Genomic DNA, 23,170 nt, shown 5'->3' on the forward strand with positions numbered 1-23,170 from the left:
ATTTTCTCATGTGCACATACCTGTTAATTTCACAAAGCGATTCAAATGAGACCGTATCCAAGCACTTGGCTGCGACTTTCTTTGCCCTAGTTTGCCCCACAAAAGAAGGTCAGTAGTGCATAACTAAAAGAATAGAACGGAGACTCCAGTTAAAGAATCAATATTCTATCTCAATCGCCACTACAAAAGCGCCATAAACCTCAAAGGCTCGTTTTAGCTCAAATACACGTACATCAAACGGATTGCTTACTTTTGTGTAGGTTTATCTCGCCCTCTAGTGTTTGCACGGGATGTTACACTTGAACTTGAATTGCTTGAATTACATACACACACACACACACACACACACACACACACACACACACCCTCCCGCCCCCTTTTTAAACTTTTTAATATTATTATTATTATTATTATTATTATTATTATTATTTTCCAAAATATCTTTTATGGTCACCGAGGCTACAATTATTTTCTAAAAAATAAATAAATAAATACATTTTATTCGTTCTTTTTTCATCTTCGTTTTTTTTTATTTTTTATTTTCTAAAGTTGTTTAACAAATCAAGGGAATTTTCAGTGTGTTCTAAAATATTTTTTTCTTCTGGAAAAAAAAGTTGTATGCATTTTAGTTTGGCCAGAATAAACACAGAATAAATGCAGTCCAGTGATTTGCTTAATTAATTAACAATGTTTAAATAAAAAATAACTAATTAAATGTGTTCTCTTCATAGCAAAGACAAATTGTTATTGAATAATAGTGAATAGTGAATTGGCCCCCCATTTAATGTTTTTTTTCCCCCTGAAGGATGTCAAAACAAGAAGTATGGGAGGGGAGGGGGTGAAAGGAGTGATCAACCTTTTAATACTGAGTAGTTCACCTTATAATAATAAGGTTAATAATTAAAATGATACAGGTTATAAATATACATTTGACCACCCCTATAATGGGTTATACCATTGTGAATGCATAAAAAATGCATTCACCTGTCTGAAACCAGCAGATTTAGAGCACTGATAGACATTTTAAGTGTTGACGAGACTATAGTAAAGTAACATTAGATGTATAGTTTGTATAGTTGAACCTGAAATAGTTAATCAGAGGATACTATAGGTCAGAATACACTAAATATCTCTCAAAACACTGAAAACCTAAATAGGTTTGTTTGTTTTTTATTTAAAAAAAATATATACATAAATGACAGAAGCTTGTAACAACAGTAACATTACCGAAAAAGTGCACCCTGCTGATCAATGTATAATTCGTACATTATGTATGCATGCATGTATATACTGTGTGTGTGTATTCAGCAGATTTGACAGCATAATTACTTCACTCTTTAGTGTAATCTTTTTCGAATTTACTCATGGATTTACTGTTGGAAAGTTTTAGTGCAATCAGTTAATTCAGTTTTAAGCAAACATATGGAATAAAACTTTTTAAAATTAAATGTATATTTCTTTCAATGAAGCCCTCGAATGTGCTAAAATATCCACATTTTGTTCATTAAGCATAAGCGTTTATCCAAGGTGATTTACAAATGAGTAGAGAAGTATTCAAGACAACAAAAGTAATAGGCATGTATAATAAAATAAAACATAATATAAAGCGTGTTAATGTAATGGTGTTAATGGAAAAAAAAACATTTAATTAATCGTTCAATTAAAATAAACTTTAAAAATAAAAAGAACTGCCCAAAATGTTGACTGAAAGATGCAGAAGTTCTGTGAGGAAATAACTAGCATCATTTAATGTCTAATTTAATGATGTCTAAGCACGTTGTGTTTGTTCTATCATTCTCTAAAGACAAGTTGTTATAAGAAACATCCTTTAGGCATTGAAGAGTTTTGTTTGTTGCTGTGTGGCTGGAGCATCAGCTGTTCTAATAGTTATTGGGAATGTTATTTACTACTCACCTGAAGGCAACAACTACCCTTTAACCAAGACCCAGCAGAGGTCACGGAAGAAGAGGAGCTCAGTCATGTAGCTTGAGGCTGAACATCGAATCCAATTTGTCAAAGAGAGATACAAAGATCCTGTAACTGGATGTTGTTAGAAGATTAGTGATAGGGAAATTGTTGGCAGTCTGTTGGAGATCAATAACGGATTCAAACACACATCCTTGTGGAGCAGCAGCACTGCAAGGTAAAGATAGCGAATATTTCAATATATTAAGTTAAATGTTAATATTTGTTTTTAGTCTTTAAAAGGCACCTGTGATGAAAATGTGTGTACGTATAGTGTGTCCACTGTTATATTGGAGTGATTTTTTTTATGTATTTTTATTTACTGATGTTAAAATAGGATCCAAATCCCAGTGATTTTGAGGCCCACCGCAACGTGACGTATGAGTGTGGTTTTCCTTGCCCACCATATTAATTGACGGGTGCCATGTCTCCATAATAACATGTATACACATGTCCACATAACTTTTTTATTGCAAATAAGCTGGGATTAAAACATTAGTGACAATAATTAATTTTATAAGTTTAAAATATGTTTAAAACTGTGCATGCTTGTAATAAAATGAGTAAAATAGCCATATATTAGGTAAATGCTATATTCACAACAGCCGCATGGTGTCAGTAAACACACGTGTTTCAGTATTTGTGTACAGCAAACGTCATTTGTGTGAGACTCATCATTTCAGAAAGGCTTGAATAAACTCCACCACAAATACATAAAAAAGTACTTAGTATTTTTTAACCTTCTTTCAGTTTCACCTGTGTCTGTCTCTATCAGTGATGGCTGTTTATCTGACATTATGCATGAGCAGCAGATGCACATGGGAGCGGTGGGCAGAGAAAAGCAACTACACTGAACTCAGAAACCAAAATAGGCAGATTCTGGATGCTATAATAAATTATCTGCTCAGTATTTTGCGCTGAAACTTTACAGACATATTCTGGAGACACCAAAGTCTTTTCTTGCATCTTGTAAAAGAGGTAAAATAGGTACCCTTTAAAGGTCTCATCACATTTGTTGCAAATTTGAAATAAAAATATTGTCATTTAGAGAGTTTTTTCCAGAAATATCTCAAATAATGTATTTATTTTAATCAGACCAGGGATATTCCACCAAATACTGATTAAATAAGCATCTCTGAAGAACTTGCACTGTGTTAAGAATGAACATCAACACATCTGAAAACATTGCGCCATTTATAATGCCCTGTTCCGCATTTCATTTTCAATTGGCTACAGAACAAACCACTTTTGTCGAGTGATTTGCCTAATTAACCCAGCTTGCTCAGTTAAAGAATATTGCATTGTGTTATTTACAATTGAATATGAACACATCTGAAAACATGGCACCTTATTATTATATAGCCTATGATAAATATTATTTATTTTATGCAACATTTTTTTTTTTTTTGGAGAAACGGATAGTTTTAAGTGTTTTTTTCTAATAGATTAAGGTATGTGTGAATAGCTAAATAGATGTCAAGAACATGGTTTCCATAAAATAAACGTGCTCCTGAATCTTCTACGAACATGTGTCCTCTAGGTGTCAGCAAAATACACTTTATGGCCTTGTGGCCATATTTTGTACAGGTTGTATAGACCAGGGGTTCTCAACCCTTTTAACTTCGAGGCCCATTTCTTTCTCTGATCAACTTTTGAAGGCCCACCTGTTCGACATTTTCTCTAAAATGTTTGTATGAAATGCTAATTAAAACCTTTTTTATTAACAAATAATATATTACATGATACATTTGTTGTGCCTTCCATTATTTTCAATTATCAGAACTTTCATTCATTCATTTTCTTGTCGGCTTAGTCCCTTTATTAATCCGGGGTCGCCACAGCGGAATGAACCGCCAACTTATCCAGTAAGTTTTTACGTAGCGGATGCCCTTCCAGCCGCAACCCATTTCTGGGAAACATCCACACACACATTCACACACACTCATACACTACGGACAATTTAGCCTACCCAATTCACCTGTACCGCATGTCTTTGGACTGTGGGGGAAACCGGAGCAAACCCACGCGAAGGCAGGGAGAACATGCAAACTCCACACAGAAACACCAACTGAGCCGAGGTTCGAACCAGCGACCCAGCAACCAAGCAACCTTCTTGCTGTGAGGCAACAGCACTACCTACTGCACCACTGCCTCGCCCTATCAGAACTTGTATTAAAATATTTTTTTATTTAAATTTAATTGTACATAAAACTAAAACTACATATGATCAACAGGGAGATTGCAAAAGATCAGTTTCTGCTTCAAACTGGACTGACTGAATACCTACTATTAAATAATATCTACTATTCAAAAATACAGAAACACCCAATCTGTTGAAAAATGTTGATCTAATGGCAGTTGAGTTTACAGCTGGATATTATTGAGAGATCGCTGACAGGAACAGTGAACAGCTCTGCCAGAGCACATCTGAAGCTCATATGTAAGTTTATTCTGTGGCAGGAAAGCACAATTGAGCCTCACTAGATTCTCCTGTATAAGGTGCGCGTTTGTACAAAGACTTTTACATTCACTCTATGCATAGTTTGTGAATGAACAGACTTAACTGTACTAGTTTGCAGACGCGATGATGTTGTTGCACCAAGTTTGAAGTAATCAATCAGAGTACATGAGAAAGTGCATTACTTTGATCATTTAACATAGCTATATTTTAAGCTATCTCGGGGCCCACTGGTTGAGATTTCCTGGTAGCCTATAGACCATTTTTAGAGATGTAAACAAAAACAAGGGTCTGTTTTTCATGTTTTTTATTTTCTATAGCTTCCGAGAGTCCAGAAAGTACCAAATATTGATTAATATTGTAAGGGCAGCTGTTCTAACATTAAGTTAATTGCCTCTTGTTGCAGTTATGAATTATTTTGATAACTAGCAGCAAATGTTCATGGGCCAATGACATGACCATATTGAAATGGTAAGTATAACTAATGTTTTACCTGTAATAGCAGTGTCTAGACAGCTCTAGAAATTATACACATTCTTCTTCGCCATTTCCCCCTCATTTGGAGCTGTGCTGATCGCTATGATCCATCAAGTGAATCACTGATCTTCCTTTTCAAGCCCTAGAGAAGATATATGAAGTTTCCATGGTTTCAGTGCAACAAAAGCAGAGATTATTCAGATGTTCCTACACAAGGCAGTAATTGTCTTCAATATATTTAGAACTGAACGAGTTGAGTCAAGGATGCTCACTACACTGCATGTACCGTATTTACAGGAAAAGAATATTTTTCTTAGAATACCAAACAGTTGCTGTTTTAATACTTGCAGTGTTTCTCTAATTGATTTCTTTTCTAAAGCTGTATATATGTTGCCGTTTGTTTGTATTAACAGTGCATTCTCCTGCTTTAAAAGTGCAATTAGCTACTGAAATTAGATGTGAATGAGAAACTAATCAATGTGGTCCAACAGGTGCAAAACAGTCTTTTTCACATCACAAAACCAGAGATATTTAACAGAGGATGGCTTTTTAATGTCCCTCAAATTAGTTGTTGTTTGCTGGCCGTTAGAGGACACTTCACTCCAGACATTTCACAGTCAAGCCTGTGGCATTACTTACAGCTAGAGAACAGTTGCATAACACATCCTCATGGCCTCTTTTGCTAATGAAGAGATGCGAACACTGAGCTCTTTGACTTTTTTTTTTTTTTTTTTTTTACTGATGTCAATCTCTCTCTACAGGACAAAGAGATCTGCATTCACATGCATGTGCTGTAAACTGCATTATAGTCAGGTCAGTTAGCAGTGCTTAATGGGATTAAAAAGTGTTTTAGTCTATACTGATTTCTTATTTTTAGCATGTTTATCACACTTCTTCATATCATCAAACTAGTTTACCAAATAAACAAAAAACATAATCAAAGATTGCTAAAATAAATGCATCATGCAGTTTTGAAATTAAGGTTTTGATTATTAAGAATAAACAAAATCCAAATCTACATAGCTCTGTGTGAAAAAGCATTTGCCCCCGAAACCTTATAACCGGTTGGGCCACCCTTAGCAGTAACAACTGCAATTAAATGTTTTCAATAACTTGCAAAGAATCTGTTGCAGCACTATGGAGGAATTTAGGCCAACTAATATTTACATATTTGTTGTAATTCAGCCACATTTCAGGCATGGAGCTCCTCTTTTTAAAATCATACCACAGCATCTCAATTGGATTCAGGTCAGGACTTTGAGTAGGCCACTCCAGAGTCTTGTTCTTGTTTTTTCTTCATTCAGAAGTGAACTTGCTGGTGATATTGATCATTGTCCTGCTGCAAAACCCAAGTTCACTTCAGCTTGAGATCACTTGCAGATGGCCAGACATTCTGCTTCAGGATATTTTGGAAAACAGCAGAATTCATGATTCCATCTATCACAGCAAGTCTTTCGGGTCTCGAAGCAGCTTAACAGCCCCAGACTATCTCACTTCCACATTTTACTGTGTCTGAAATGCAGTGTTACTTTTACACCAAACAGTTCAACTTTTGTCTCGGCAGTTTTCCCAAAAATCTTGGGGATCATCAGGTTGTTTTCTGGCAAAACTAAGACAAGTCTTTATGCTCTTTTCTTCCTAAGCAGTGGTTTTCATCTTGGAATATGCCGTGCAAACTTTTTTTTTTTTTTTGCCCACTCTCTCTCTTATGGTGGAGTCATGGACACTCAACTGAGGCAAGAGAGGTCTGCAGTTCTTGGGATGTTGTTGTGGGGTCTCTTGTGACCTCTTGGATGAGTTGTCGCTGCATTCTTGGGGTAATTTTTGTCAGCTGGCAGTGGCCACTCATGGCAAGGTTCTCCATTGTTTCGTGTTTTTTCTTTTTTTCCGTCTGTCGTCAATGGTTTTCAATTATCTTGTTTCTCAGTTGTTTTTGAGTTTCTTAGTGTCTTGACATGACGTCTAGCTTTTGAAGATTTTTCTGGTCTACTTCCCTTTGACAGGCAGGTCCAATTTTAGTGGTTTCTTGATTTCTTTCACACATGGCTATGTATGTTGTTGTTGTTTTTTTCCCTCAATAATAACCTTTCTTTAATTTGTCTAGATCAGCAGTCTTCATTTTGACTAATATTTAAATTAGCTTGATTTCAAACAAACCTCCCTATATTGGAATATAAACATTTTAGCAATCATACCAATTTTATATGCAATCAAAGCATGATGTGCAAATTGCATGCTTTTGATTAAAAAACATGACCACAATTAAAGGAAGAATAGCGGGGCACTTAACAATTATTTTTATTTACATTTTTAACTGTTTGATAAAATGAGGTAGTTTGAAATGCACCTTTATAAAACTACTGTTGCAATTTAAAGGTGACACTTCCCAGAGCTGTTTAAAGTCATTGTAACAGTGCTCCGTCCTGCAAACGACAGGATGCATCTGGAGGTTTCAACTGATTTTATTTAAAAATAGATTTAAATTCTGTGCTCTTTTTGTGGGTTATGATGCAGATGTTTTACTGTTTACTGCACACAATATCTCTCTGAATGATTCAGTGTGATTCAGTCTAAAAAAAATGGATACCTTACTTACACACAGTTTTGCCAACCTTTCTGGTGAATGAAATGGCAAGTGAGTGAAATTTAGGCAAACCTGATTTTGAAAGCAGAAAAAAATACAAAAGCTTTTTTTTATAATGCAATAATCCATATGTATATGCAGTATGTTAAAATGATGATTTTAATCAACAGAAAATGATTTATATATAAAAATTTAATGGCTCAGAGTTAGCAATCATGAAATTGCTTTAACTTGAAGACCCATAAGATGGACGTTTTTTGGGTGTTTTTTCTTTCTTTTTTTTCTTTTTGTTTGGAGAACAGTAAGGCTCTCGATATTATACATCCATGTAGAGTGGTATAAGTAAACACTAATTTGGTAGAACATGTTATCCAGCTGTTACTGATAAGCTGTTTGTTTAATCACTACCCCTGAAAACCAAGTTAGTTTAAGGCAAGGCAAGGCAATGCAAGTTTGTTTATATAGCTCATTTCACACACAATGGCAGATTAAAGTTTTGTACATAAAACAAGAAAAAAAAATGAAACACAACAAGTATAAGAAATAAAATAACAGAGTTAAAATGATTCATAACACTTTAAAATAGTGTTTAAACAGGTTTAAATGTAATGGAAAGAGACAAATAGTGCGGTCTATTGGGGACAGCGCGACGCTCATAAAGTAAATGCACAGTAAATTGAATACTTGACTTTATGAAAGTTCTGTCATCCTTTACTTCCCATTTGGCCATTGTTAGCTTTGACTTTCCTCCTTTGCTTAGTGAATTGATACAAGTCTTTAACCCTTTAAAGGAAAATAGATTCTGAATAATTTTTGTTATGCTCAAAATGGAGAAAATGGTCTTGAAAGTGATTCTAAATCTGATCTTCCCAAACTTGGCCCATGGTAACCTTTGATATGTCCCGCCATCCTATCTGAGAAGAACGGAAGAATGATAGGAATGGTTTAGAGATTGTCATTTCAAATCTAATGTAACTTTTTATTTCTTTGAGTTATTGTTGAAAGCTAACTGAAATTAATTGTTTTGATTTTGGTGTAAATTAATCAGATTTAGTTTAAATGTACATACTGTCACCTGATGGATAGAGGACAAATCAAGGCAAAGGCAGATTCTGCTTGACTAGTGAACTCCACTGTGTTAAATGTGATTGTTTATGGTTTTATTGCAATTGGTTATCATGTTATACTGCATTAATTAATATGATTTCAATGAATCTTTTCCAATAAATTAGGAAATTACACATGGCAATGTAATTAAGTATTTTTACCTTCGGTCCATGGCTCTCAATGATATTTGGTTTTTGGACCTTTTTACGAAAAAGTTTGGGCACCCCTGTTCTGAATCATTACACTGTGCTGTTGTTGTTATTGTGGTGGTGTAGACTTTACTCTTCTTATATTTAGATCAACTTAAAGACCTACAATAGATATTATTAGTATATTATTATCATTGTAAATGAATTTGCCTTCAGCCTAGTTGGGAGGCAAATGGGCTATAGTATCTTACAATATACAATACCAAATCTTTTAGCATAAATCTAATGTTCTTTAAACTTTTCTTTACATTATTTTTTAGAAATTTGAGATTTTAGTAAATATTAGTCACGAATCATAACCTGCACATATGTGGTGCATTTTCTTCTGTCATCTGACATGGTTTGGAGATCTTGGCGGGCTGGATAATAACAGCAGTTATCTGTGAGGCGCACAGCTGCCGAACCATCTGCTGTGTGACAGACAGGTCTGCTAGAAAATATGAACGGCAATGCAAAGTCATTAGTTCTGGGTGAGTGTGGCTAATATACACTGATATGACACCAGCTACACCAAAACCAAACACACACTGGTATTCATAACTGGCATGACTCAGATGAACAGCAGGTCCTTGTCTGGTTCAGTGTAGGAGGTCCAGCAGACAAATCTGAACTGGTACGGTTAGATTGACATTTAACAAACTCAGCAAGCTGAATAAAATTATTTGTATTTTATGTGGATACATCAAAACTCTGTATTTTAGGGATGGAGAGGCTGTCCTTTCTCCTTTAAAGCTCTGGAAATCATATTGAAGCCAATGATATTTGGCCAATGTACTTTCAGTCTTTTTTAGAAAACAGAAAAGTCTATACATAAAGCGTTAAACTTGTTTTTAATGTGTGAAATCTCCCAGAACAAAAGTTTTACCAAAATTACGTGAATCCACTAAATCCCCTTTTTTGTTCAGATTGTCTACAGTTGATATCCGAATTATTAGCCCCCCTTTGAATTCTTTTTTCTTTTTTAAATATTTCCCAAATGATGTTTAACAGAGCAAGGAAATTTACACAGTATGTCTGATAATATTATTTCTTCTGGAGAAAGTCTTATTTGTTTTATTTCAGCTAGAATAAAAGCATTTTTAATTAAAAAAAAAACATTTTAAGGTCAAAATTATTAGCCTACTTTAAGCTATATTTGCTATATTTGGTTCGATAGTCTACAGAACAAACCATCGTTATACAATAAGTTGTCTGATTACCCTACCCTAAAGCCTTTAAATGTCACTGAAAAAGATCTAGTAAAATATAATTTACTGTCATCATGGCAAAGATAAACTAAATCACTTATTAGAGATGAGTTATTAAAACTATTGTGTTTAGAAATGTGATGAAAAAAAAATCTTCTTACCGTTAGACAGAAATTGGTGAAAAAATAAACAGGGGGGCTAATAATTCTGACTTTAGCTGTGAGTTCTACGCACGTTACAGGGAACTTCTGTCATCTGTCATTCAACTTTTGTCATCATTTATTCATTCATGTTTGAAAAAAACTCTTTCTTCCTTGAAGGCTCTCTAAAAAAAATATTGACATTAGAATTAATAATTATGGTTACCAAACAGTTTCGGATCCCCTTTAACGTCCATAGTACCGTAATTTTGAATGCTATGAAAGCCGATGGACATCAACAATTGTTTGGTTTCCTATTTTTATAAAAAAAAAAAAGGTTTAATGCTTAGCAGTAAATTTTAAATTTTCAGTTTTGGTTGAACTTTCCATTTAATGTCTATGTTTTAGGATAGAAATCAACCCCTCTAACCTTTATTGTTCAAAATAAAGTTAAATTGGATGGGAAAATGCTTGAAGGTGCACTAAGCAGTTGAACACATGGAAATAACTGCTGAGCCTTAAACACCATTTCCTTGTTCTCATGTAAATCCTGGGAGAGTATAATACTGTGAAAAAACAGACCAATCAGAACAAAGCTCTGACTCTGATGCAGGCACGTGCACACATAGGGCTCAACCTGTGCAGTGCACATGCCCTTTTTAGTCTTGGATAGAAAGTGCCATTCCAAAATGATCTAAAGTGCCCCCGCAACGCGGCACACCTTCGGTCCCGCCCTTCAGTAGGCGCGCGACAACTCCGCTCTTGAGTACGCGCGCGACAACTCCGCTCTTGAGTACGCGCGCGACAACTCCGCTCTTGAGTACGCGCGCGACAACACAGCTGATCAGTATGCGCGCGATAACACCACTCTTCAGTACACGCGCATCCACCCTGCAGATCTGCAGCACCCTCCAACCCAACTCTTACCCTCACCCCCCCCCCCCCCCCCCCATAACGCCCCCCCCCCCCCAACCCCGCTCATCAAAAAATTTATCCTACACATGCCCTTTGGACGGTCTCTGCACGGGCCTGCTCTGATGATTCAAACAGGATGATTAATATGCACCCCATCAGGCAGTGTTTGACTGGCCATGTTTCCTACAATTTTTATATTTCTTGCCTTATTTTAAAGTTTATCTAAGGTCCTTTTTACACTGTCAGGTCTTGATGCCCAATTCCAATTTGTTGCGTCAATCAGATTTTTATTTATTTATTTATTTTGCATGTCAGTTTACACGTTCTTTTATTTGTCACCATATATCCGGTTCATGTGTTTACACTTACCATACAATTTATGACGTCACACATGCATAAAGGTGGGTTCTAGCATCAGCGTCACACTAGCCACGATGGAAAAAATTGTCTTGCTTTTAGCTCTGCGAAATATGTGAAGTTCGCTCAACTTTAAAAGGATTTTAAGGCGAAGGAGGAGGGAAAGGGCTGTCATCACAGCTTACGCCTATGGTTTACATATGGTGTTTTTCACCATTCATCTGGGAGCAAATTGTGGCGACTGACGACTTTCCTCCTCCATGTTTTCTTTGTTGTTGTTGTTGGTTACCGTGTCAGCTTCTCCACACACACTCTTTCCTCTACATCATTAAACCAGGAGAAGTACCACATTGTCGCAATTTTAATGACGTACAAATCAAAACGCCTTAAATCTGATCTGCCTGTTTACATGATAGTCGCTTTGTCACATATACGATTTATATCTGATTTATTTCCACATATAAAGGAGGCCTGAAACCGATCTGAATATCCAAATGCATGCGTTTTTTCATGTTTACACGGTCAGAGAACAGATCCGATCTGTCTAGCATACAAAGTTTGTATTATACTTAATAGATGAGACTCTCAGAGAGTCTCTTTGTGTTCACAGCACTACAGAAAACATAATATAGGATATAAAGATTTCAATTTTAACCCCCAAAAGTAGTTTTTGCTAGTTGAACATGCATATTGGGAATCATTCCATGTATGTTTGTAATGAGGCAACAGACACGTTTGAACTGCTTAATATGAGTGTTTATACAGCAGTTCTGTCTGATTCTAGAATCTGGTTGACTGATAGCTTTCCGATATTCTGCAAATTACAGCACTCGTCCAGTCTCTTCACCCTTGTGTATTCCTCCACCCACATACAGCAACAAGCACTCTACAGTTTGACAAATACTGCAGCTGTTGGACAATTTAATGTACTTTTGAGCCTTTTTAGTCAAGAATGTAGTTGTTTAGGTTGCAACTATGCGGTTTATTTATAAGGATAAGTGCCTATTTTAAATAGTTATAATTTCTGAGCGACAGTGCCTTGGCGGCAGAGACCGCATAATAAGCCCTTAGAAGAGAACCACAGCATAATTTCTAACTATAGCTAATCAAATCATTATTAAACTGGTAAGTGACTTTCTAAGTCGATTTCTCTCTTTTGTATGTTGTAGCGCTGTATTTATACCATAGTAATAGTAGTGTGTTGAGTGTGAGATTGGACTCTCACTCTTTGTATAACCAAGGAGTGACTCTCTTTGAGTTACTTTTTGGTTGGCCATCTGTTTCTAATGAGTCTCCTGTTTTCACTACTGCAGACTAGTCCAGTAAACAAAGATAGAAGAAATGCCTGCATGTGTTTTTCCTTATTGCAAACACAACACTAATCTGGTATAATTGCGCTGCTTTGGCTTTTTCGGGGTTAATTATTGTGATCTCCCAATTGCAACAGAGAAATACTGGGAAATCTCTATAGACTGATGGCATTTCATGCCGTTCAGCTTTATAATCTTAATGTGAGCAAAATCACCTGTTTTGTCATCACTTTAGACATTACACTAGAGAATCATTTAAATAATAGCTCTAAAGTGACTGGTGAATTAGCAACAGTTTCTGCTGTTCTGGCGTCAGCTGCAGATGTGATTGAATGGCGGAAAAAAGTAGTTCCTCTTACAAAAGAATTTTAGACTCTCCGTATTTGATTATCTTTTTTTAAATACACAATTATGCTACTGAACTATTGTATAAGCGCAATATCACACTCGTAGCAGTGTGATGTGTCTGTATATCATCACAGGTGGGACACTAAGGCAACGCACGCCTTCCAGTGTCAATATGCTGTACAACCGCATTGTACTGCTACTTATGTGATATTGTTCATTTAGTGCACATCTATGCATCGTGTCATATCACTTTGCTCTTACTTGGGGTTTTTACGAAGTGAAAGGTGCCAATAAACTGCAAAAGACTTATCTATTCATACTGAGTTTGATATTAAATTATGCCTGCATTTTCAACTTTAAATACAACTCTCTGTCTACCTCTACTGTAGAGTATAGTTTAAAGGAAGTAAAGTCTAAGGTTCTAAATGGGCTCATGAAAACATTTCTGGAGAATCTTTTCACTTACCCAAGTTACATGCCTTCTATGTAGATATCAGAGAACAATCTAACATATTATATCAATGCATGCAATGGCACTTTTAAACTATCATAAAGGTTTTACCCTTTTTTGAAATGCTTTAATATCCACAAAGATTACCTGTAGTCATAGTATTTTAATATTTAAAATTTTCAGTGATTTAAATGTAAGCGATCCTAAACGTCTCAATGCGGTCTAGTTTGTCTAGTGTTTGTTTTGAACATGATCTTCGTCTCTCAGCCGAGTTCTGAATGTCTGGGGTGAATGTATGCTGACTAACCCAGCTGATGGACTGTTTACAGTATCATTTTACAGCATGCTTTAGAGGCATGGGGTGAGAACAGCGTGAACCTGTTAGCTCTGACGCTAATAATCATGCAGCACGTCTGCGTTACCCTTTTCATTTTCTCTTGCTGTTTTTGATGAAGGATAACAATAGCTTTTTTGAAGCACTTCTGTTGCTCTGTTTCAGATGATTATTCACTGATACACATGAGTATATGTTTAGTATCAGTGGTTTATCTGGAGAGAGTGACCTGTCGATGGTGTGAAAGTGTTTTCTGATGCCTGTTCTGTTGCTGTGAGAAATCTGGAAGGGAATCTCATCTACTGTTACAGCACTACTGATTTGTGCTGTCAACTGTCATGTTGCCATTTTGAAGATCATTCTCATTGCTAATAAAATGATGATAAACTGCACAGTATCTTAGGGCAACGTGGTGGCACAGTGGGTATCGTTGTCGCCTCACAGCAAGAAGGCCGCTGGTTCGAGCCTCAGCTAGGTCAGTTGGCATTTCTGTGTGGAGTTTGCATGTTCTCCCTATGTTCTTGTGGGTTTCCTCTGGGTGCTCTGTGGTTTCCACCACAGTCTAAAGACATGCACTATAGGTAAATTGGGTAAGCTAAATTGTCTGTTGTGGATGTGTATGAATAAGTGTATGGGTGTTTCCTAGTGATGGGTTGCAGCTGAGAGGGAATCTTCTGCGTAAAATGTGCTGGATAGGTTGGCGGTTCATTCCGCTGTGGCAACCCCTGATTAACAAGGGACTAAGCCGAAAAGATGAATAAATGAATATTTTACTGTAGCAGACCCTAATAAGGTGCCATGAAACTACTTCGATATTTTGATATTGTCTCTCATCTACAAAACACTGGACATTTTTTTGCCACAATTTAGTTATTTATAGCCTTTAATAACATTCTGTAATAATAAATTATTTATTATACAGGCAAGGGTGACAACTCCACCTACTGCAGTGTGGGGGTGTTGGAGTGTTCATAAACAGTCTACCAAAAATTTGTTTAACTACGTATTGCCCTCAAACGATAAAAAAAAAAAAAAAAAAAAAAAAAAAAAAACATAATTTGAAGTACACAGGAGCCTTAAGGTACAATGGCTGTCATGGTGCGTACCTTTGCAAAAGGTGTGCCCGTGTACATTGGGTAATTATAAAGGGTACGCAATGTACAAAGTACAATGGTACATTTTAGACAGTTTTAAAAAGGTAACAATTAGTAACATCTTTTTATCAGTTTATCAGCAAAAAAAAGAAAAAAGTATAAGTATAAATATGACTATATATACAGTTGAAGTCAGAATTATTAGCCCCCCTTTGAATTTTTTTATTTTTTTTATTTAAATATTTCCCAAATGATGTTAACAGAACAAGGAAACTTTCACAGTATGTCTGTTAATATATATATATATATATATATATATATATATATATATATATATATATATATATATATATATATATATGTATATATATATATATGTATATATATATATATATATATATATATATATATATATATATATATATATATATATATATATATATATATATATATATATATATATATATATATATATATATATATTATATATATTTTTTTTTTTTTTCTCGAGAAAGTCTTTTTTTTATTTTGGCTAGAATAAAAGCAGTTTTTAACAATTTTAAAAACCATTCTAAGGTCAAAATTATTAGCCCCTTTAAGCATTTTTTTTTCGATGGCCTACAGAGCAAACTATTGTTATACAATAACTTGCCTAATTACCCTATCCTGCCTAGTTGACCTAATTACATTAAGTCTTCAAATGTCACTTTAAGCTGTATAGAAGTGTCTTGAAAAATATCTAGTCAAATATTATTGACTGTCATCATGGAAAAGATAAAATAAATCAGTTATTAGAAATGAGTTATTAAAACTATTATGCTTAGAAATGTGTTGAAAAAATCTGCTCTACGTTAACCAGAAATTGGGGAAAAAATAAACAGGGGGGCTAATAATTCAAGGGGGCTAATAATTCTGACTTTAACTGACCATGGAATATAGTGTTTACAGTGTACAGTTGAAGTTCTTGATTTGATTCTGATTGGCTGAAATGTGTGCTGATGGAAAAAAAATATATTAACTACTGATAATTTTTGCCAACACAACAATTTATGTGAAGAAACACAATTTGTTTGTTTATATAAAATATTTTCCTGTAAAAATTATATCATTTAAATGACTGATTTTTATATGAAATTCTGAACTTTTTTTAGTTTATGATTTTTATAAATTCTGAATTTTTTTAAATTTAACATCTAAAATTAAGAAATGATGTGTCTGGGACAAGAGTAAAACTAATGTATTCATACTGTAAAATATATTTTTATACCAAATATGACAAAATGGTAAAAGTTTGACTTGATCTTACAAAGAAATTCCACATTAAAAAAAAAAAAACCTTTATCAAGTTGAAATCAAGTTAATATAATTCAACTAAAAAAACAAAACAGTTTTACTGAACCAAAAGCTTTATATATACAATCTAGACATGATCTCTAATATTAAACCACAAAACAATGCTTATGAAAACTCTGATCAAACCCTTACCAGATCCCTGATGTGCAGAGAGTCTTTGAACTCACTCCTAAGGTAACTCCTCTCCGGATCTGAGGAAAGACCTGAGATGAGGATGGAGAAGAATTGTTTGAGTCCATCACCGTCACTGCAGGCTTCCTTCCTCTGATTCAGAGAGGAGGATATGGGCTATGCTATAACAGACACACCCAAAGAGAGACGGGACGGAAGGACAGACGCCGCTGTCACCTCAGCCATAACACCAATGCCTAAGAATAGCAGTGCAATACACCCAGCAGCGTGCTGTGTGCAGAGAAAGTATTATTTACCATTATAATTAACCCTATTTTTTACCCTATTTTTTACCAAATGTATACCCATTAGGACTTTTTTAGAAATTTTATGCTACCACATGGGTCCATTTTTTTAAAAAGCTTTTTACAAGTAACTGTTATATTTAGAACCTTGCCCTGTTATTATTTATTCTTTTATCTGCTTTTATTTGTTAGATATACTTCTAATATCCTACTTAAAATGTCTGATATTTGAAATTAAATTAAATGCACTTCTAAAAAAAAAGGTTCCTGATGGTAAAATTTGCAGGGATGCCATGGAAAAACCTTTTTTGTTCCCGAAGGAATGTAAAACCTTATTCCATTATAAATAAATATTGTGGAAGGAAATATTTCTACGGAAATTAAAATGGAACCATCAGTGCCACAAAAAACAAACAAACAAAAAAACAAACAGTTTTTTTTGTATTTACTGCCACTTTTTTTTATCAATACATGTCAGAAAATACCTCTGCAGGTATCTATGCACTCCCTTTCCTAACAATTTAAAATATATATATTTTTTAAAATGTCCAGAAAATTAAAGTTCTTCATGACTTTTAAATCATTCATTCAATCATTTTCTTTTTTCTTAGTCCCTTTATTAGAAGTCACCACAGCCAACTTATCCAGCATATGTTTTACGCAGCGGATGACTTTCCAGCTGCAACCCCACACCCATACACTTTTATTCACACACGTACACTACAGACAATTTAGCTTACACAATTCACCTATAGCACATGCTTTTAGAGAACATGGAACCTCCATACAGAAATGCCAACTGAACCAACCGAGGCTCAAACCAGCGACCTTCTTGCGGTGAGACGATTGTACTACCCAATGTGTCACCTCGCTGCTGCTTTTAAATCAGTAGCTATTAAATAAGAATCCTGTCAAAGCAATGTTATTATTAGTTTTTCACTGTGAGCCGTCACTTACTTTCTGGAGCTCAAACAGTCACTACAACCGGTATTTAAATCCAAAACCATTTAAATAATTGTATTCAAAATTATCCCCACCTTTTTAATCTGCCAAAAAACCTTCAAAGCCACCTTTGTTTTTTAGTTTTGCATTTTAACCATACCCCACAGGTATTTGATCCCTTCTCTTAAAATGTCAATATTTTTACAATTTTCCCTTAAACTACACATTCTCAAGTGGTGTTGTTTCAGGCAAAAAATTCTTAAAATATCTGTCACCTGTTTTGTTAACTTCTCCTTTTTTTCTGTGCCTCACCCCAGTGTTACCCTTGCTTGCTGCTATGGCGTATGATTGTCCAACACAATCTCATGGGAATTCGTAACTTTTTGATTTAGTGGCTAATTTGTATAAATTCATACAATATAATTCGTACATTTTAGTATGATTTGCTCATCACCCAATGACGGTTGGGGTTAGGGGTGGGGTTGGCTGTCACACCTCCTTTTTAAAATCGTACATTTTCGAATGCCTATACTTGTCGAATTCGTACAAATTAGCCACTAAACAGACAAAACGTAAAATACGTGCGTTTCCTCATGAGATCAGGCTGGATTGTCCCAGCCTTGTTAGACTTGTGTATTTAAGTCCCCTGTTTTTTTGTTTTGTTTTGTTTTTGTTTGTTTTTTTGTCTTCATTAGTGATGGCTACATTTGAAGCACTGTTTCATAGATTTGAAACCTTCAACCCTCAAATTGGCAAGGTTGGATGATCTGTTAACATAGCTTAATTGTTATGATTGTTTCAAATATTTAGTGGTTCTCTGCTGGGTGTGGCTACACTCAGATTGCCCCAGCTGTGAATCACTAAACAGGTTTCATAGATTTTACCTGATCTCAAATCAGTTTTAAAAGGTACATATTAATGCATAGAAAGTACAAATGTGTACCTCATAGATACATTAAAGGTACAAAAGTGAACATTAAAAGAGCAAAAGTATAAACTAAAGGTACACTGAAAAAAATTCTTCAAAGATGATTCCTTGGATTTACAAAATTTTTTATGTTAAGTGGTTGTAAACAATTTATTTTGGCTGAATTTCAGCTGATTTTTTTCAATTTCTGAGTGTGTAAACCAGGGGTGCCCAAACTCGATCCTTTAGGGCCGGTGTCCTGCAAAGTTTAATTCCAACCCCATCATACATGCGCTAGCTAATCAAGCTCTTACTAGGCTTTATAGAAACACCCTTGCAGGTGTGTTGAGGCGAGTTTGAGCTAAAATCTGCAGGACACTGGCCCTCCAGGACTGAGTTTGGACACCACTGGTGTAAACAGCCAATATCATCTCTAAACAGCACTTGACTCAAACAGAGGGGCTTAAACACACAAGGCTAACAAGTTAACGAGGGGGCAGAGTTGATAAAAAAAAAAAAAGCATCTAATTTAAAGTAGAGTTTCTGGAGCTCAGCAGTTTTCATAACAACATTTTTGTAAGAATGCTAGAAGAACCTTTTTCGGTTCCCAAAGAACCTTGTTCCACTTTAAAGAACCCTTTGCTCCTTTGAACCCCTGATGGCTATAAAGAACCTTTATGTGGACTGCACAAGAAGTTTGGCCGTAGGAGAAATGGTCGTGCTCAGATATTTTTTTCCTTTCACTTTCGACAATTAGTGAAGTTTGTTCCTTGCTGCTGTTGCCACTTACTTATATGGTTCAGGACTTGTGGAGCTGCACATTGATGGATTTGCTCTTCAGTGTTTGGACTTTCAGCAGTGAAAATTAAACCACACTGAGCTAAACTAAACTGAACTTCAACACTGAAAACTGAACTGACACAGTTTCAATTTACTAGAACTTTCATCTTAAGCTGCTTTGACACAATCCACATTGTAAAAGCGCTATAGAATTAAAGAATTGAATTGAATATGTTTAAGATTAAACTAACTGCACACTCTCAGCAGTCAGCAGATGTTTCAAATACTTTTAAAAATATCTATACACTCTCAGAAACAAAGGTACACGAGCTGTCACTGCACCTTTTTAAAAGGTACACATTTGAAGGGCCCATTTTGGTACCACGAAAGTATATATTAGTACCTAAAAATTTTAAGAGGAACACTTTTGTACTTTTCAGGTACTAATATGTACCCTCGAGGTATTAATATGGACCTTTTAGGTACAAATATGTACCTCTTGAAAAGGTACCACCCCAGTTACAGCTCACATACCTTTATTTCTGAGAGTGTATAAGATATTAGCATTTTATTATAGATTTTTATGGAAAACACAAACACAGTTTGATTCCATCTCCAAAGAACCTTACTACATACACTCCTATTTTAAGATAACAGGGATATCAAAAAATGCACAAACCACAAATACAATTTATGTGTGAACTGAAAACAGAACTTGCCTGGAGCTCAAAATGTGGTTTCAGGATGTAAAATAACAGATTTGTTCATTAATTGTTGAGTCTTAATATAATCAGCTTAAAGTGGGAGGGTGTGCAGCCCCGGTGAGTTATGGCACACTAGAAAATGAGATTTAATCATAACACAAGGTAACAGAGCACTTTGTCACATAACCACAATGAAGAGAAAGGCAGTTTTTCAGCCAAGAGGGTTGCGCAACAAGAGCTGTAAAGGGAAAGCACACAAAAGAGCCGGAGAGGAAGCAGGAGTGAGATAGTGAAGCAGTGCAGGCGGCGACGAGACTGTCTTGGCTTGCCTGGTCAGACTGGAACTCATTCATTCTTGTTGCAGAGAACAGAGTCTTTCTATGAAGTCAATTAAAATTCCTCTCACATACATCATGTCACAGCGGTTTTTGACTTTTATTTGGTTACCCTATAATTATTTTAGTAGTGAACAAACTTGAGTTTTATGGTTTAATAAAGTCAAAAAAGTATTGTTACAATTAAAAAATAATTATAAATCTTTTTAAAAAATGTCTTTTAGCTGAATAGTTTTTTCTTGATTGTGACATGATCCTTCAGAAATCATTTTGATGCTGATATTGAAGTTATAATACATTTTTCGGATTCTGTAACACTTTATTTTGAAGTGTCCTTGTTACACATGCTGACAGTTCTTATTATAGTGATTATAAATATCATTCATTCATTTACCTTCAGCTTAGTCCCTTATTTATCAGGGGTCACCACAGTGAAATAAACCACCAACTATTCCCGCATATGTTTTACGCAGAAGATGCCCTTCCAGCTGCAACCCAGTGCTGGGTAACACTCTTACACACACACACTCATACACTACAGCTAATTTACTTTATTCAATTCACCCAAAGTGCATGCCTTTGAACTGTGTGGGAAACCAGAGCACCCAGAGGAAACCCATGAGAACATGGTGGGAACAAGCAAACTCCACACAAAAATGTCACGTGGTCCCGCTGGGACTCGACCAGCCACCTTCTTGCTGTGAGGCAACAGTGCTAACCACTGAGCCACCATACATGCAACAACCTACAGACCTATTACCTAACCCTAACCATAAAAGAACATGATGTAGCTAATTAATATTACTTAGTAGTTAAAAAAAATTGTTACAATGTAATAACCTTAAAGTGTAACCAAGGATTCTTTAATAAATATGCAGAACAACATTATTTGAAATGTTTGTGTAAATTGAGGAGCAATAGTATTCTATAACTCATAGTTTTTAGTTGTGGAATTGGCCAAACCTGCGTTAAATATCTTAAGGAGAACACGAAAGGTTGTTCAGTACTAAACAAAAGACAAATCACAAATCCTGTGTCAGGTTTCCCAGGCTGATCCGGGATTAGATTACTATAGTGAAACCTTTTTCATGGAATTATTTGAATATGACCTCAAATTTTAGACAGAAGCATTGTTTTGTTCTTACTTAGAAAACAACTGAGAATGTAGCTCACCACTTATGTGACCATTTAAATTAATTTAATTAATTAATTATTTAATTAATAAAAAAACATTTCAAGTTCAGCCAACAGTTCAATTAAATTCATATAACGCTTTTACAATGTAGATTGTCAAAGCAATGTAAAGTTCTAGTAAACTGAAACAGTGTCAGTCCAGTTTTCATAGTTGAAGTTCAGTTTAGTTCAGTTCAGTATGGTCTAAATTTCACTGTTGGAAGTCCAAACACTGAAGAGCAAATGAATCAATGCGCAGCTCCACAAGTCCCAAACCAAGCAAGCCAGTGGCGAGGAACAAACTTCACCAATTGATGAAAGTGAAAGAAAAAAACCTTGAGAGAAATCAGGCTCAGTAGGGTGCAACCCTTTCTTCCCGGGCCAAACTTTTTGTGCAGAGCTGCAGTCTAGGCGTTGGAGGCTGTAGAACACTGGACATCCACCCAAAACAGAAAATTCTGTTATCATTTTCTCTCCCATCACTAGACCCACACGGGTCAGTTTGTCACAGATGTTTAGCCCATTGTTGAATTTATTTATTCACTTGTGTAAAAATTTATATTGATTTAGTTTTTAAACTAATTTCAGAAATATTATTGACTAATATGAAAGTGTTCATTTGATTTATTTACAAAACAGTTTGAAAAGTAATATCTTCCATCTTTTAGTAGGAGATATTATATGAGTTATTTGTTTACCAAATAAGTGGATCTAACTGGATTTGCATTGTAAACATTGAATAAAAGCTAAAACTCTTATTTTTTATTTCATATATTAAGTTTTATTTATTTTTATTTTTTATTTTTTTTACAAAATCCTCTGCAGAAGTGGCAAAATTGTCTGCAGATTCTGTCTGGCCCTACCCATCACTTGTCACAAACCTGTTTGAGCTCCTTTTTTCTATTGAACACAAAGGAATATATTTTGAGTGCTGGAAACCTATAACCATAGTTTTCCCCCTATGAAAGTTAAAAGTTACAGATTTTTAACCTTTTTTTTCAAAATTATTTTCCTTTGTGTTAACTAGAAGGAAAAACTTAAATGTTTGGAACCAATTGACGTTTTGGGTGAACTATCCCTTTAACAAGCAAAACAACAACACAAATCTTAGTTTGGCCAACAAGATGGCCAATGCCATCTTGATGAGAACACTTCCACCTAGTTACTGTGCTTGCCTTTTCCCATTAGTGAAAAGACACTTTCTTCCTTCTCTTTTGTGCTGTTGAGGCACATGGCCAATGCTAGAGAAAACCAAGACTGGGCGGTCAGCATTCACAACGTGCAGGCTTTGCACCCCACCGAAGTCACCAACAGTAGAGCCATTCTATATTAGATTGGTCCACTGCTGAAGGCCATTACAACATTCCACTTACCGAGGCGACTCGTGTCCTTTCATGTGCTGGCCACATAACGGCAGCCTTTTTAAGTGGCCAAGGCAAGCTTTCTCTCAAATAACACAGAAAAACAGAGCCATGTGCTAAACAGTGACAAAGGGTTTTGCCTGTTTGATTTCAGAGTGTTTGAGTGCATGTAACAGATTGGATCCACAAGTATTTCCCAGTACTGGGTTGTGGCTGGAAGGGTATTCTCTGCGTGAAACATATGCTGGAATAGTTGGTGGTTC

At 35.4% G+C, this 23,170-nt stretch overlaps 1 protein-coding gene and 1 long non-coding RNA gene across 6 annotated transcripts in view; one reads left to right on the forward strand and one right to left on the reverse strand.

Annotated features, from left to right (window-relative positions):
- The window catches only part of smox (spermine oxidase), a 101,843-nt gene that overhangs the window by 56,929 nt on the left and 21,744 nt on the right, over nucleotides 1–23,170 (forward strand). The window lies entirely within an intron of this gene.
- LOC147846971 (uncharacterized) lies at nucleotides 544–16,574 on the reverse strand. Of its 2 annotated transcripts, none has more exons than XR_015476823.1 (3): nucleotides 16,422–16,574; nucleotides 4,917–5,042; nucleotides 544–2,040 (listed from the first exon to the last, which is right to left on the reverse strand). It is a non-coding gene; the product is annotated as an uncharacterized LOC147846971 (long non-coding RNA). The 2 variants fall into 2 exon arrangements; XR_015476822.1 differs by having other exon boundaries at nucleotides 544–2,136.

This window comes from Danio rerio, chromosome 1 (genome assembly GCF_052040795.2).
Source record: "Danio rerio strain M-AB ecotype USA chromosome 1, GRCz13ab, whole genome shotgun sequence".
In the NCBI taxonomy this organism is placed as follows: domain Eukaryota; kingdom Metazoa; phylum Chordata; class Actinopteri; order Cypriniformes; family Danionidae; genus Danio; species Danio rerio.